At 33.1% G+C, this 14,487-nt stretch overlaps 1 protein-coding gene across 1 annotated transcript in view; it reads right to left on the bottom strand.

Annotated features, from left to right (window-relative positions):
- LOC106053289 (uncharacterized) overlaps positions 1–13,893 on the bottom strand; it is an 85,476-nt gene extending 71,583 nt beyond the window's left edge. The window contains exon 1 of the mRNA XM_056017096.1: positions 13,611–13,893. The gene's annotated coding sequence lies outside the window, so the exon portion shown is untranslated. The remainder of the gene's footprint in view (positions 1–13,610) is intronic.
- Between the last annotated feature and the right edge of the window lie 594 nt (positions 13,894–14,487).

The raw sequence follows: 14,487 nt of genomic DNA, 5'->3' as shown, positions 1-14,487 counted from the left end.
TTTTTGTCATAAAAAATTGAGTTTCAAATTTGTGTTTTAAAAACATTTTTACATAAATTCGTTCGCTAAAAATGCAAATAGCTTTCACTGCGTTCACATACATTTCAATACTAAATTCATAATAAAGCTCCTTACATCACAGGCGGATACGGGGAGGACGGCTGCAGTGGCGATCGCCAACCCACCACGACATGGCGGGCCAATTTTAGTAGAGAAATCACACAATCTGTATTGGAATTCTTTACTTTACTTGTTGGCCTTTGTGACACAAAGTTTTAGCTCACTCAATGTATCACTCAGGTCCAAGAATTAAATTATTTTATTTTATATTTTAATCATCAATTTTCGTTAATTATCCAGCGCTAAAAATACTACCAGCACCAGCCTTGTCAAGACGTAAGCTTAATTGCTCTGGCCAAGCCCAGATCATTTCCCCTCACCTCCTCTGACCACCTGGACAGGAAGACGAAGAGACGCGAGCGGACAAGTTCACTGGTCTCCCGATTCGCACTTTGACTCAATGTCTATCCCCGGGAAACTCTCGTCCCGAGGGATCCCAGATTGCCTACGTAACAACCACCCTTACCCATCCTCTCTCTGGCGTTTATCTGGACGATCCCCTGGTCCCAGCTCATTCTTCCTTGAGACCTGTTGGAGAGCTGATCAATATCTCGTCTCTGAGATCTATGTATTATTATTCCCTTTTCTTTCACTCTGGATTGGTGGTATGTAACTTTGTATAGTGCTTGAGAACCATTTTACTTAGCTGTCTGTATATTTTTGTGAATTTAGTTTATAAAGTATTTGTGTACATATTATTGTGTATTTCTTATGGATAATGTAAGTACATTAATCTTATGCTTATATTTTATATCATGATTTCTATGGCTAAATGTGTAAGTCATCCCATGTATGTGGACTGGAATTTATTAATAATTCATACCACATGTATTTAGATCTGTAGCTATTATTAATTTATCTCTGATAAATTATCGCCCACTACGAGCCCTTAGTATATTATTATTGATTAATTCATATTTCTATAGCATGTCATATTAGCAAGTATGAATTTACCATGGGCGTAGCCAGGAGGGTTGGGATTCAACCCCCCTCCCCAAAATGAGATCCCCCCCCGCAGGGGGGGGGGGTCGTAATTTAGTGACTTATTTTTTCCTTTAATTTTGTTTATTTTGGGTGAAATTTTTATACTAAACCATCTCTAGCCCCAGCACAGCCAATGGGGGTTTTGAGTTTGAAACCCCCTACACGGGGGTTTAAACTACATTCCCCAAATTCCAATAGCATGTTTGAATAAAGATTTTAATTTTAAACCCCCCTCAAAAATTTTTCGATAAACTCCCTCTTCAATATAAAAAAAAAGAAAATTACACACTCAAAATTCTATAAGTGTAGCCAAATGGGTTTTGAGTTTAAACCCCCTCAGCTGGGTTTGTAAAACATATCTCTTTAGTACTAAAAAAAAAGCAAATTACGCACTCAAAATGTTATGAGCGTAGCTAAATGGGTTTAAGGTTTAAACCCCCCTTCAGTGGGTTTGAAGCTAAAAAATGCATCTTTAATATTAAAAATAAAGCAAATTATACATTTTAAATGCTATGAGTGTAGTCAAAGGGCGTTTTGTGTTTAAATCCCCCTCCAGTTGGTGTTTAAAGCTAAAAAAAATGCCTCTTCAATATAAAAAAAACAAACAAATTACACACTCTAAATCTATGAGCGAAGCCAAAGTGGTTTTGAGTTTAAACCATCCGCCAGCGAGGTTCGAAACTAAAAAATAACTCTTCAATATAAAAAAAGCAAATTACGTACTCAAAATGCTATGAGCGTAGCTAAGCCAATTTGGGGTTTTGATTTAAATTTTCTCTTCATAGGAGTTTGATGCTAAAAAAAATACCTCTTCAATATAAAAAAAAAGAAAATTACACACCAAAATTCTTTGAGCGTATCCAAGCCATTGGGGGGTTTGAGTTTAAACCCCCCTCCACCAGATGGTTATGAGTTTAAAATCCCCCTACAGAGCGTTTTAAGGTTAAAAGTCTCTCTCTTCAATATTATTCTGTCACCATTCTATATAACCGTAGCTAAATGGGGTTTTGAATTTTAAAAAAACTATTCCAGAGATTTTTTAGTTTAAAACCCCAAACAGATGATTTTGACGATAAAACTTCCATTTTTGATATAAAATCTAAGGCAAAATATTCAGCTAATTTCAAGCGCGTAGTCAAGAGTGGTTACAAATAACTACGAGTTGTTGGGCTCCATTAAAAAAAGTGCAATGAATAGTCATCTGCCGAAATGGAAAAACACTAAATGTGGCTCTACAAAAATGGCTAAAACGGAATTTTAGGAGTCGCTTATATAGATCGGGTCTAAATCAAGGAAATTCTATGCCTAATTGGAAGTCGATCCCTTAGTAAGGTTGTTACAGAGCGTCGCATGAGGTTTGCGGGACATATTCTCCGACAAAATAAATTACGCATAATACGAGTTGCGATGATATCCTAGTACAACTTGGCTCCACACTTTCATGGAGGTCCTCAGAGCAGTTGGGAAGAGGCTTCAGACATTGCCAGTGACAGATTGTTGTGGAAGCAGCCTGTCAGAAAATGCGCTGAACGGCGTGGGAGGGTCTAAGTCCGTAAGAATAGCACATTAGACTGTAGATACCTCAGAATATGCATTTTGTTGGCTTTCAATACAGAAATAGTGCTTTGCGACGGGGCTACGGAGTATGTATGTCCCGAATAGAAATCAAAACCGTTTCAGCAATCTTGATAAAACGTGGCAGAAATGTTCCTTGGGTGCTAACTGGATCCGTAACGTATGTATAGTAGCCCTAAAACAAACTTAAGACACTAAAAAAAAAGTTGCCAAACTCTATGAAAGTATAGTATCTTGTAAATCTAGGCCATGTTTACCATTTCTACAAGATGCAACAAGGCGGAGAGGTCACGCATGCGCAGAAAATTTCTTAGATCTAAATTAGCCATAATTCAAGAAAACAATATTTTTACTTTTACACATGAATATACAATTTAGTGTCTATCTATTTCATTATTTAATGAAAATTGATCTTCAAATTTGAGTTTACAAAACAGTTTTTACATAAAATCGTTCGCTCTAAATGTAAATAGCTTTAAACGTCTTCACATACTTTTCAGTAATTCGCGTAGTGATACAAAGGAAATGAACGTCAGATTGACTCATAATGTCGTGCATTTTAAAGGCATATTAATAAACTAATAAACTACCTACATAATACAATTTACTTTCGTTGTACTTTTTAAAGCATTTAAGACTACAACTACTTATTTATTTTAATTTTAAGTCTTTATTTTCAGTTTATTTTTTCTCTTTTAGATTTACTTATGCGCATTTAGACCTGTAAATAACATTCATCCATCATTTCGCGTATCTAGCTCAACACACTATACCTAATATATCTAGGTCGACACAAGCTCAAAGTGTTTATAGTCTTTTACTATAAGAGGCTCAAAGCACAAAGTTTTTATTTATTGACTAGACTACTGTGGCATTCAAATTGTTTAGATTCTAGATCTAGAGCTACATAAAATTAAACTAACAATGTTATATAAACAATTACATTCACGCATTCGGTTTGATTAAAAAATATATTTTATTGCTTTTTGTCACCTACAGTTTACAGTATTCACCAAGGCAACGCGTATTGAGGTCATGAACTTTCGGTTCTAAATAAAATTATAAACAGATGTTGGCTTTTGACTAATAAATTTATTAAACTCTATTTTGCTTATTTTTATGTTTAAATCATTGAGAGTTCAATATTTTACTCTCTTAAATATACTGTAATAACTTAAGGGAGGCAACTCAACGAGGCACATCAATGTTTATTTACAGGACATCACAACTACATGTAGAACAACATGTATTGATCACAACAGCTTTATCTCGGCTCGGCTTTATCTCGGCTCGGCTTTATCTAGGCTCTCAACTTGGGCGGAAATCGTTTGTCTCCTATTGTCAACATCCTTTTCTGGTCTGGTTACTAGAAGTGCGCATCTCTGCACTAGCCTGGATGGTGATGCGCATGGCAGTCATAACATACGTTTAACTATACTTTGAATGAAGAATACACATTTAAAAAAAAAACCTAAAACCTGATTTCATTTTATAAAACTTAAACAATTACTAATTATAGATCTACACTATTATATAGAAAACATTTCAACTTCTATTGGTAGGTACTATTTGTCTACATATAGCTTACATAATTGAAACAAAAACAAACAAAAACCTATTTATTTTATAAGTAGAACTAGAATATACATCTGTACAAAATCATTCTCCGCTTTGGTAAACCATCTATCTCTGTCATCTATGTAGCCTTTAGATGACACTTATACTAGAAATCTCTAGATCTAGAAAGTCTAAATCTACTTATTTACTTACAATTTATACATGATAATTTTTTTTAAATACATACTTCAATAGCAGTCTACACCAATACAAATGCCATAACCCCACAGATAAACTGGTACAAAATATTCATTCCATACTTTAATCAAATATATTTAGGCCTACAAGCAAATGTTTCTATTTCAAAAAAATGGATTAAGGACTATTAGCTAATTTGATAGCTTCATTCATACTATTTTTACATTTGCGCATTCCCCATGCACTTTACTTATAACATTATTATATAGTTTAATTGTTTACAAAATACTCTCAGTGACTACATCGACAGAGATACGCGGGCCGCGGGTAACATATGGCTAGTATATATATATATATATGTTTGTATTTATGTATGTAAATATACTAGATCTCATCCCCAGCTCAATGTAAAGCATTAAACCTTTATTATTTTCTTTGTATAATAAACCTGTGTATAATTCTTTATATAGTATTTGTAGCCTGCGATTATAACGCTGTGCTTGTATGTACATTTGTGCAAGTGTGGGTTCTCAAACTCTAATACCCTCCAGACAAGCTAAACGGCCACCCTTTGAACCCCATTTGTAACAGCTCCATTAGCCGTAGAACGACTATGGTTCATCTCGAACACTTTCTCACGAGCCATATTTTGGAGAGACACTCCAGTCCACATATATCGCAGGTTAAGGTGGCTTTCGCTTTGGTGGTAGAGGCGCTGTCCATTTTTCGCATGGTACGTTTTTCTTCCAGAGCTGAGGCCCATGTTTTTTTTTCTGTCCATAGCTTTCTTGTGTAATCATTAGCAATAGTTATAAAAGGGAGAGAGGACTCTGCTGCCCCATCTAATTTTCCGACGAAAACATGAAACTCTAATATATAATATCGCGTGAATTTGTCATAATTGTTTAACTATAGAAAGAATTTAGAATACATGAGAGTAACAATTGAGATGAGTGCTGAACCCAAATATTTCCTTCCTAGTTGCCTTTTCCGAACCTTTACTTAATCAGTCACTTGTCTATTGTATAAATAAATTTACAACTATAACTCATAATTTATACATAAATCCTAAATATAAAAAAAAATTAGAGTAGAATGTAATGAGCCTTCTATATTTCAAATAAATTTCTAAAATTTTTTGTTCAGAGCTTTGAGTTATAGTTCTTTAACAAAACGAAATTAAAAACAGCAGTGCTGAACAAAATTAATCACTTAGAAATGAGCCTCGTTTTCAAATATTGTTTTTCGAACACATTTTTGTTTTTCGCTGCTATCCTTAAAGTTTTAATCTTAATCAACTTTATCAATCTGTGGGGTATATTTTCTTTTCAAGGAAAAAAAATGTATTTACAATAAATTTCTTATTAGCATTTTTTAACACTAAAAACATTGTTCAAAGGTTCTAAAAAATTATGCATTCTGCGAGCGAACAAATGGTTGAATGTCCTGTCCAAAGAGCGTTGAACCATCATTCTGTTGGCAACTTATTCTGGCCAAAACAAACCTACTACAAGAGGTCTCACTTGGATAATAAACAACTTACAGAATACAATTTACTTATCGGTGTTTTTTAAGCATATCACAACTACACATTAAGTTTAACTTTAACTCTTCATTTTCAATTTACTTCTTTATTACGGATTGAATGATCGAGACATTTGGACAGTGGGTCGTTGAGGAAATCATTTCCGTTGATCAAAGGCTCATTGGCATTTATTTCCAGACTTCATTTGACATTCCAGTAGAAATTAGGTAGTTAGAAACCAAAGTCATTAGGATATCAACTCAAAACCCTTTTTTAGAAAATCTAATAGCGTTTAGATCGGTTGTAACTCAAAAGTGAGATATGCATTCAATGTTTGTTTTTATCTATTTATTTACAGATTCTACATTTTCACTTTTTATGTCCAAATTTTGGTTGTGCTAGAAGAAAAACGCTTGAAGGTCGTGGGTTGAGTTCATACGCAATAAAAAAAAAACACATATAAAACGGAAACTGAAACTGAAAATAAAAATAAATAAAACAAAAATATAAAAAGTGATAATGAAAATAAACACTGAAAGATTTGTTATGTCCTAAAATTTGGAGTGCGACTCAATTTTTCAATCACATACTTTACTCATACACACACACATTCACACACACAGACATATTATTTTCCCCATAATTTCTTTCTTCCCCACCTCATAATTCGGAACCAAATTTAAGGTTCAATTTTCTTTCTTCACTATGGACGTTTTTTTCGGGGGATCTACGAAGAGAACGACAAAATAAATCATACACAATATGTGCTATTCAGTTATTTATTCCTTTGTCTACATGTAGACATGCAAGCATTATTCGCGCTGGTATTCATGCTGAAAATTGTGAAACCTTTTTTTTATTTACCTGCGTTGACCAAACTGTGGACACTCCATCGCTTTATGTATTGTGTTTGTTTAAATTACTAAATAAAAAATCTTAATCGAGAGAAAATTGGTCATTGTAAGATAAACGACTTCAAGAAACTCGATCGGGAAAAGCCGCAATTATCTGTGAATAGGATGTAAGGATGGTCAAATACGTTTATTCATGTCTCAATCTAGATTTATAACCCACTGCCTCCTTTTCGTTGTTTTTTTCTCTTTTAGATTAGAAATTACCCAGCACTTCCTGCCCTTCATTAACATATATTAGTGAACACACAAAAAAATAGGAAAAGTGCAACAGTAGTGAAGCTAAACTGCAATAAAAAAAAAAACATTTACAGCCATATATATCAGAACTGTAAGATTAAATCCCTTTACCAATTTTTTTTACCAAATTTTTTAATTGTCACTCTTTGATTGACTATTAGGCTAATATTTTACTTCATTTGTGTTTTGTTAGGAGCAATGAATAGCTGTATTAAGTTCTAACTTTATCCTAGAAAGGGAAGTGGTAGAAATGACGTGTTTAAAATTTGTACCAAAAGACAGAATGAGTCGTATAAACTTTGTATGAAAAAACCATAGACATAAATAAATATAGACTGGCCGATTAAAGAGTTTTATGAAACGAAAATTTGTGACTTGCAATTTTGTGTACTTTATTATACAGTATTTATGAGCAGTATTAAAGTTAAGTATTAATATCTATTTCAGCCTTAACCTATATGAGTATTACATATATTGTAAATAAGGAGGCAGTGTAGTTTTGTTTAATCTCTGAGAATGAAGATCATGTAATTTTTAATAATTCGGAAATCCGAATGCAATATATATACATATTGTTACGGATCTCATTATCCAGGCTCTCTGCAAACTGCACCATACACCACCAACTTAAAGAACTTGACAACTCAGGGCTCCAAAGTAACGTAACACTTTAATAGTTGAATAAATAACAGCCAATACTGTACAATTGACAACACGTACACTGTACAAATATCTCTCCCATTACACCGTTCCGCCGTATCAACTCTTGCACTGGCCTCTCCGTCTCGTTCCGGGCTTGCACTGGGTTCAACAGTTCAGGACTGACTTCACACACTAGGCTCGTTGTGTCGGACTCGATCGCAGACCAAGATCAAGACGCCAGTCGTCTAAACTGTATCTGACAGTACTCCGCACTGAACCGTCGTAATGCTCCGTACAGAACCACATCGTTGAACTGTGCTGTAGTCGACCGTGTTCTGAAGCACTGTCGTGAACCTTATGTCGTGAACCTTCTCTCGTGAACCGCCTTGACTGCGACACCTCCGCTCTTATATAGGGTCCCTACTGGCCTTCTAGAACCGGACGGAACATCGCTCGACGTTTCTAGCTTCGTCACATGACTATATCCCTCGTGACGCTCCTGGGCTCTGTTCACGACGGCGATCCTTCCCGAACCGTCATGTTAACAACACACACACACCACTACCCCCATCTGTGCCACCACCAGGTTTATAACAATATTTTCAAGTTACAAGAAATTACTTCCTTCGGCCAGTCTATATTCATTTATATCTATGGAAACAACATTAATTTATTTATTTTGATCTAGTAAGTAACAGATAGTTCATTTTAAACCATTATTAAAAGCTGATATAAAATAACTTACAGAGATAGGCCAAAGAAATAACTCGAACACAGGTAAAATCTCTTTAAGAGCTTTTTCATCAAAGATGCCTTTCACAACCACGCAGATTTTTAAAGTCAGTTTGCGCACATTAAACTGCATTTACATCATTTCTGAACAAAGTGGTCGTCTCGACTTTATGAAGGCTAGAATATAAAAGATTTAAAACTCATTTATTTCAGTTTCAGTCAGGGGGTTTCATAGTCACTTGTCATTACCGAGAAGTAAATTGAAGCTTTCTGCATAATGCATTGCTCGTGTATATGTGTGTATGTCTATTATGTGAATGTTGTTCCTGCATGCAACTTTATTGATTTTTTATATAGAAATAACGCTGAGGCTGAGGTGGACAATTAAAGTTTAACTGAATTTCCATTTGTTTGGTTCAATAAAATTATCTTATCTTTGCTTTTTTTTAAGTTACAATTTTAACTTCAGTTTGATATATACTTTAATTAATAATATGTATTGTTATCTTATCTTATAAATAACAGAATCTACTTTAAAAAAAAAGATAATTTTGTCCTTCGCGGATTGCTGTCTTATCTTATCTTATATCTTATATAATACAGACGTTACTTCAAAAAAGAAGATGATTACGTCCTACGCGTCATGCATTCAGTCATGCATGTTAACCAATGACTTAAATTCTGCCAAGTCACTGGTTTTCCCATTCCATAGCACTAGGGAACAAGGAGTATTAGTACAAATTTTTCCTAGCATATGGGATGAGGAATGTGCCTTTATCTTTGTGTCTTTCTGAGTATTATATTAAATTGTGTTTTTGTATTTGAAGATAATAGTTCAGTGTTTTATGTATGATTGCTACTTTATTTTTGAGTATCCTGTCCTGAAAGCTTTCTAAATTTAGTGATTTTACTAAAGGTGTTACTCTAGACAAATGTGATTATTCGTTTGTTATGAATCTCACTGCTCTATTTTGTGTCTGTTCCAGTTTCTTAATGTTTTCTATAGTTAAGGGGTCCAAAACCGAGGATGCATATTCTATTATTGGCCTAACCAAGGTTAAATAACATTTTAGTTCTATGTTCTTATTTGGTTTATAGAAATTTCTTTTAATAAACCCTAGTGCTTTGATTGATTTTTTATAGCATCATCAATATGGGGATTCCATGACAGTTTTTCATTTATTATAACACCTAGTCTGTGTTACTAATTTACCATGAATAAGATAAGTGGAATTAATTTGTTTTATGTACATTAAAAGTAATAGTGGACTTAAGACTGTTCCTTGAGGTACGCCTGAGTTTACTGTTAGTGGTGTTGATTTAGAGCCATTTATTATTACAGTTTGTTCTCTTCCTATCAGAAAATAAATCTTTAATCCACAAATGCAATGAACCATCAATGCCAAACTTTTTTAATTTTTTAAGCAAACTATGGTGGTGAACTTTATCAAAAGCTTTGGAAAAATCTAGTAAGATAGCATCTATTTGCTCACTGTTGTTTAAACCTTTTGAAAAATCATCAATTAGTCAGTCCTATTATCTATATTTCCTAAAGCCATGTTGGTATGGTGTGAGGACATTATGTTTGTCTAAGTGGTTTATGATGTTGCTACATATTATGTGTTCTAGGATTTTACATGTGATGCTGGTAAGTGATACTGGTCCGTAGCTTTCTGGGTCTGATTTTTCTCCTTTTTTTAAATAGAGGGGTGACAATTTTCTTTCCATTCCCTTGGTACTCTGCCCTGGTTAAGAGATGCCCGAAAAAGTATTTTGAACACTGGTGCTAGCTCTTTGCTTAGTTCCTTGAGTAATCTAGCTAAAATACCATTAGATCCAGACGCTTTATTAGGTTTGATGTTGGCTAATACTTTTTTGGATTCCCTTTTCTTGTACTTCTATATCTCCTATGTTGTCTACTTGGTTCAAATTAAGTAATATGTCTTTGTCTTCTTGGGCTGAGAATGCTGTTGCAAAGTATTTGTTTAGGATGTTAGCTTTAGTTTCATTATCATTGTGTGTTAAGTTGTCTTCCCCTTTTGTTTGTTTGTAAAAATGTTTGTTTTAATGGCGCTATGCCTGTTGTTTTCATTTTCTCAGACCTAATGTATGATCATAGGTTGTTGTTGTTATCTTTAGATATTACCTTGTTTATGTATTTACTCTGGCAGCTGTCTGCTTACTTTTTGGGTTAGGTGTTTAATTATTATGTACTTTTTATAAACTCTTTCTGCCTTAGTTTCTTTAAATTTTCTATATAGGTTTTCCTTCTGTTTACAGAGCTTCGTTAATCTATTATTAAACCAGCAATTATTTATTATGTTTAATGTGTATTTAGTTGGTATATGGTTTTCTATAATGTTTTAAAGATAGTTTTTTATGAAATTCCAGAGATCATCGACTGGTTGGTTAATGTCTCTTTCTGATAAGAATGTTTGTTGAAAGTTAAACGCAGCTTGGTGTAGTTGTATTAGGTTGCATTTGTTCCAGAGTAAGATTTCTCTTTTGGGTTTTATATTGGCTACTGCTTTATCTGACTGTGTATTTTTATGATCTCATGGTCTGACAGACCAGGGATGATATCATAATCTACTACTAATCCAGGTCTGTTGGTTAAGAAGAGATCTAATGTGTTGTTTAATCTAGTTGGCTTTTTAATGATTTGATCTAAACTTAGGTTGTGTAAAGTTTCTATGAAAAGCTCATTTATGTCCTTAAGGTTTTGATGTTTATCTATGGTGAATTAAGTTAAATTTAAATTTTAAGTTATTAGTATATTAGTTAAATAGCTTTTTAAAGAATTAGAGTTGATTTTAATACAACAAAACGAAAATTTTAACTCATCTTTGATAACCGTAAACAGGGAGCCATCTTGTCAAGAGCGCGTAACTCATCCTGTCAGTCTTTTCATTCATGTTAATCAGTGACTTAAACTTTGCCATGTTTATGGTTTTCCTGGCTGATTCGGGAAACCTGTTCATGCTCTAATGGCACTAAGGAAAAATAAGCATCTGTACGATTTTTTCTTATCATATGGAATAAGAAATATGCTTTTGTCTTTGATTCGTGTTTTTCTTTTTACAAATTACTTCCTGGATATGACCCGTGGCCTACGATCCTTAATTTTAGTTATTACTGATCTAGTGGATTGAATTTAGATCTGTGTTAAACATGGAGAATAATGCCTTAACATTGTTTTTATTTTTTTTTACCACGAAAATAAAAGTAGAGTGTGAATATGGGTTTACCCGTTCAGCGACTTATTACTATCAAATATAAAATACTGTAAAAACGGATTTCCAAAATTTGTAAAAAGGTTTCATTCTTTAATAGAATTTTTTTTTCGATTAATTTTTATCTACTTCCCCCCCCCCATCCTTTTTGCAGTTGTGGGATGGTAATTATACGCACACTACTGTCTCCGACATGATCAAAGAAACTTTTATGCCAAGTTTTATCAATATTCGCCAAACGGTTTTGATTTTTATGCTAGGCCCACATACATAAAATTTGGTCTCCTTCAGTCGCGAAGTGACTATGGATCATCTAGTGTATGGTATAGATCTTTACCTTACATTCAATATTAGATGGTTCGATGTATTATGAAATATTGCTATTTTACTATCTAGTCTTCTGTCCTGTCTCTTAAAATAGTTATTTTATTTAATGTTATCAAAATATGAATATTCATTTGCTTCTTATCTTATATAATACAGACGTTACTTCAAAAAGAAGATGATTACGTCCTACGCGTCATGCATTTAGATTTAAATTCTCCTAAGTCACTGGTTTTCCTGGCTAGCTCAGGCAACCCATTCCATGCTCTAATAGCAATAGGGAAGAAGGAGGATTTGTAGAAATTGGCCTAGCATATGGAGTGAGGGATATGCCTTTATCTTTATGTATTTCTGGGTATTTAAGTAGATTTTGTTTTGAAAATTATGGTTTAGTGTTTTATGTATAATTGCTACTTTACTTTTAAGTCTTCTATCCTGAAGGCTTTCTAAATTTAGTGATTGTACAAATGTAAATATTCGTTTGTTATGAATTTCACTGCTCTATTTTGTGAATGTTACTTAATGTTTTTTTTTTAGTTGAGGGGTCCTACATTGATTGTGTATATTCTATTATTGGCCTAACCAAGGTTAAATAACATTTTAGTTTTATGTTCTTATTTGAGTTATAGAAATTTCTTTTAATAAACCCTAATGCTTTGTTTTGATAGTTTCATAAATATGGGGATTCCAGGACACTTTTTCGTGTATTTTGCGTTTTTAGTCTGTGTTAGAGCCTAATAAAAAAGGGCAAAAAAAAAAGGCGAAGGGTAAGTAAAAAAATCTAGATCTAGATTTCCATTCAAATATTTGACTTTGTTACATTACTGTAACTGATAATTAAGGGTTTTTCCGATTGCTATCTTGGTTATAATGTAATTTTAGTTTATTCTATTAAAAATTAACCAATATTGAAAATGTCTAATCTAATATTATCTTCTTATGAAAAACAGACGTGACTTCAAAAAAGAAGATGATTACGTCCTACGCGTCATGCATCTAGTCATGCATGTTAACCAATGACTTATATTCTGCCAAGTCATTGGTTTTCTTGACTGGCTCTGGCAACCCATTCCATTCTTCAAAAGCACTAGGGAAGAAGAAGCGTTTGTACAAATTTGTTCAAGCATTTTATTAGGTATTGTTTTTGTATCTAATGTAAATAAATAATCCAATAACTGCTAACTAGCAGGCTAAGTTCTAAGCCGAAAAAAGACGATCTATTTATAGAACTATTCGAGAAAGACATTCTTCAGAAAAATAAAAGTAGAAACAACATAACTTCTATTTTGTAACTTTAACCATATTAATATATACACTTTACCAATTGCAAAAACAATCACATGAACTCTTGTATTTCCTTGGCAATTTTTTAAAGAATTTTTCTGAAATTTACACAATTGGCTTTCCTTGAGAAAACTAAACACGAAGTTTATCAATACGTATCATGCTAACTTCAAAGAGGTGACAATAGAAGTACAATTTTAAACTTGTAAACTAAAAAGTTAGGTTAGGTTAAAATAGTTCAAAGTGAAGAAACTGTGACTAAAAAATTTAACTGCCAAAACTTACGTGTAGCCATTAGCTTACTTGGTTAAGAAAACAATTTTTTATCCTTTATAATATTTTGTAACATATGAAACCAATGGAGCATTACACTTGTGTTCAATGTTTGAATGCATGACCCAGAAAGATAGGATAAAGTGAAGATATAGAAAGTTCACACCAAAGCCAGCATATTTAATAGATAGCATCCTATACAAAAGTTTGATAACTCTTTACGTCCGTCACAAAAATAACAAAACTAGAAACTACAACTAATGAACATAGGTGTAATCAGAGAGTTGTACACACACACAAGCAAAATTGTCGGCCTTGTAATTTTCTTTTCACCGTCTGCGAATGTTAGCTTTTGAAACAGATCTCGTATTTCGTCATGAGTTATTTCCCATGTCTCCTTTACTCTGTATATTATATACCTCCCTTGATTTAGGCTTAAGGTTGACATGTTAGTATTGACTCGTATGTTTTCTCCTTAATCTATTACAAATTTATTTCCTTGGGTAGACAGTGGGAGATTTAATTGCAAAAAGTTGCTTTAAGTGACTATACAATTTTTATATAAATCAAACTATCAGAAGTAGGTCAGAACTAAAATTACAATGAAAACAATAGTGTTCTTCATAAAATTACGCATACGTATTATTCTTTCTCTAGTTAGAAGGTCATCAGATTTTAGAAAGCATTTTATGCTCTATTTAACCTCAGGATCTTAAAAGAAAACTGTAATAAATTAAATCTCATTTTTAAAAAAGTGTGACATATGAATAAAACAAATTAAAAAACAAAACTGTGACTACTTTGCATTGGAAATATTTTTACTTTGTGGTACAGACATCTATATAAGTTTTGTGACAGCCCTAATTTGAATGGCAATGTCGCCTAAAAC

The sequence above is a fragment of the Biomphalaria glabrata genome, chromosome 18 (assembly GCF_947242115.1).
Source record: "Biomphalaria glabrata chromosome 18, xgBioGlab47.1, whole genome shotgun sequence".
In the NCBI taxonomy this organism is placed as follows: Eukaryota; Metazoa; Mollusca; class Gastropoda; family Planorbidae; genus Biomphalaria; species Biomphalaria glabrata.
Note: the sequence above shows the minus strand (reverse complement) of the source record. Positions and strands in the feature narration are given on the sequence as shown.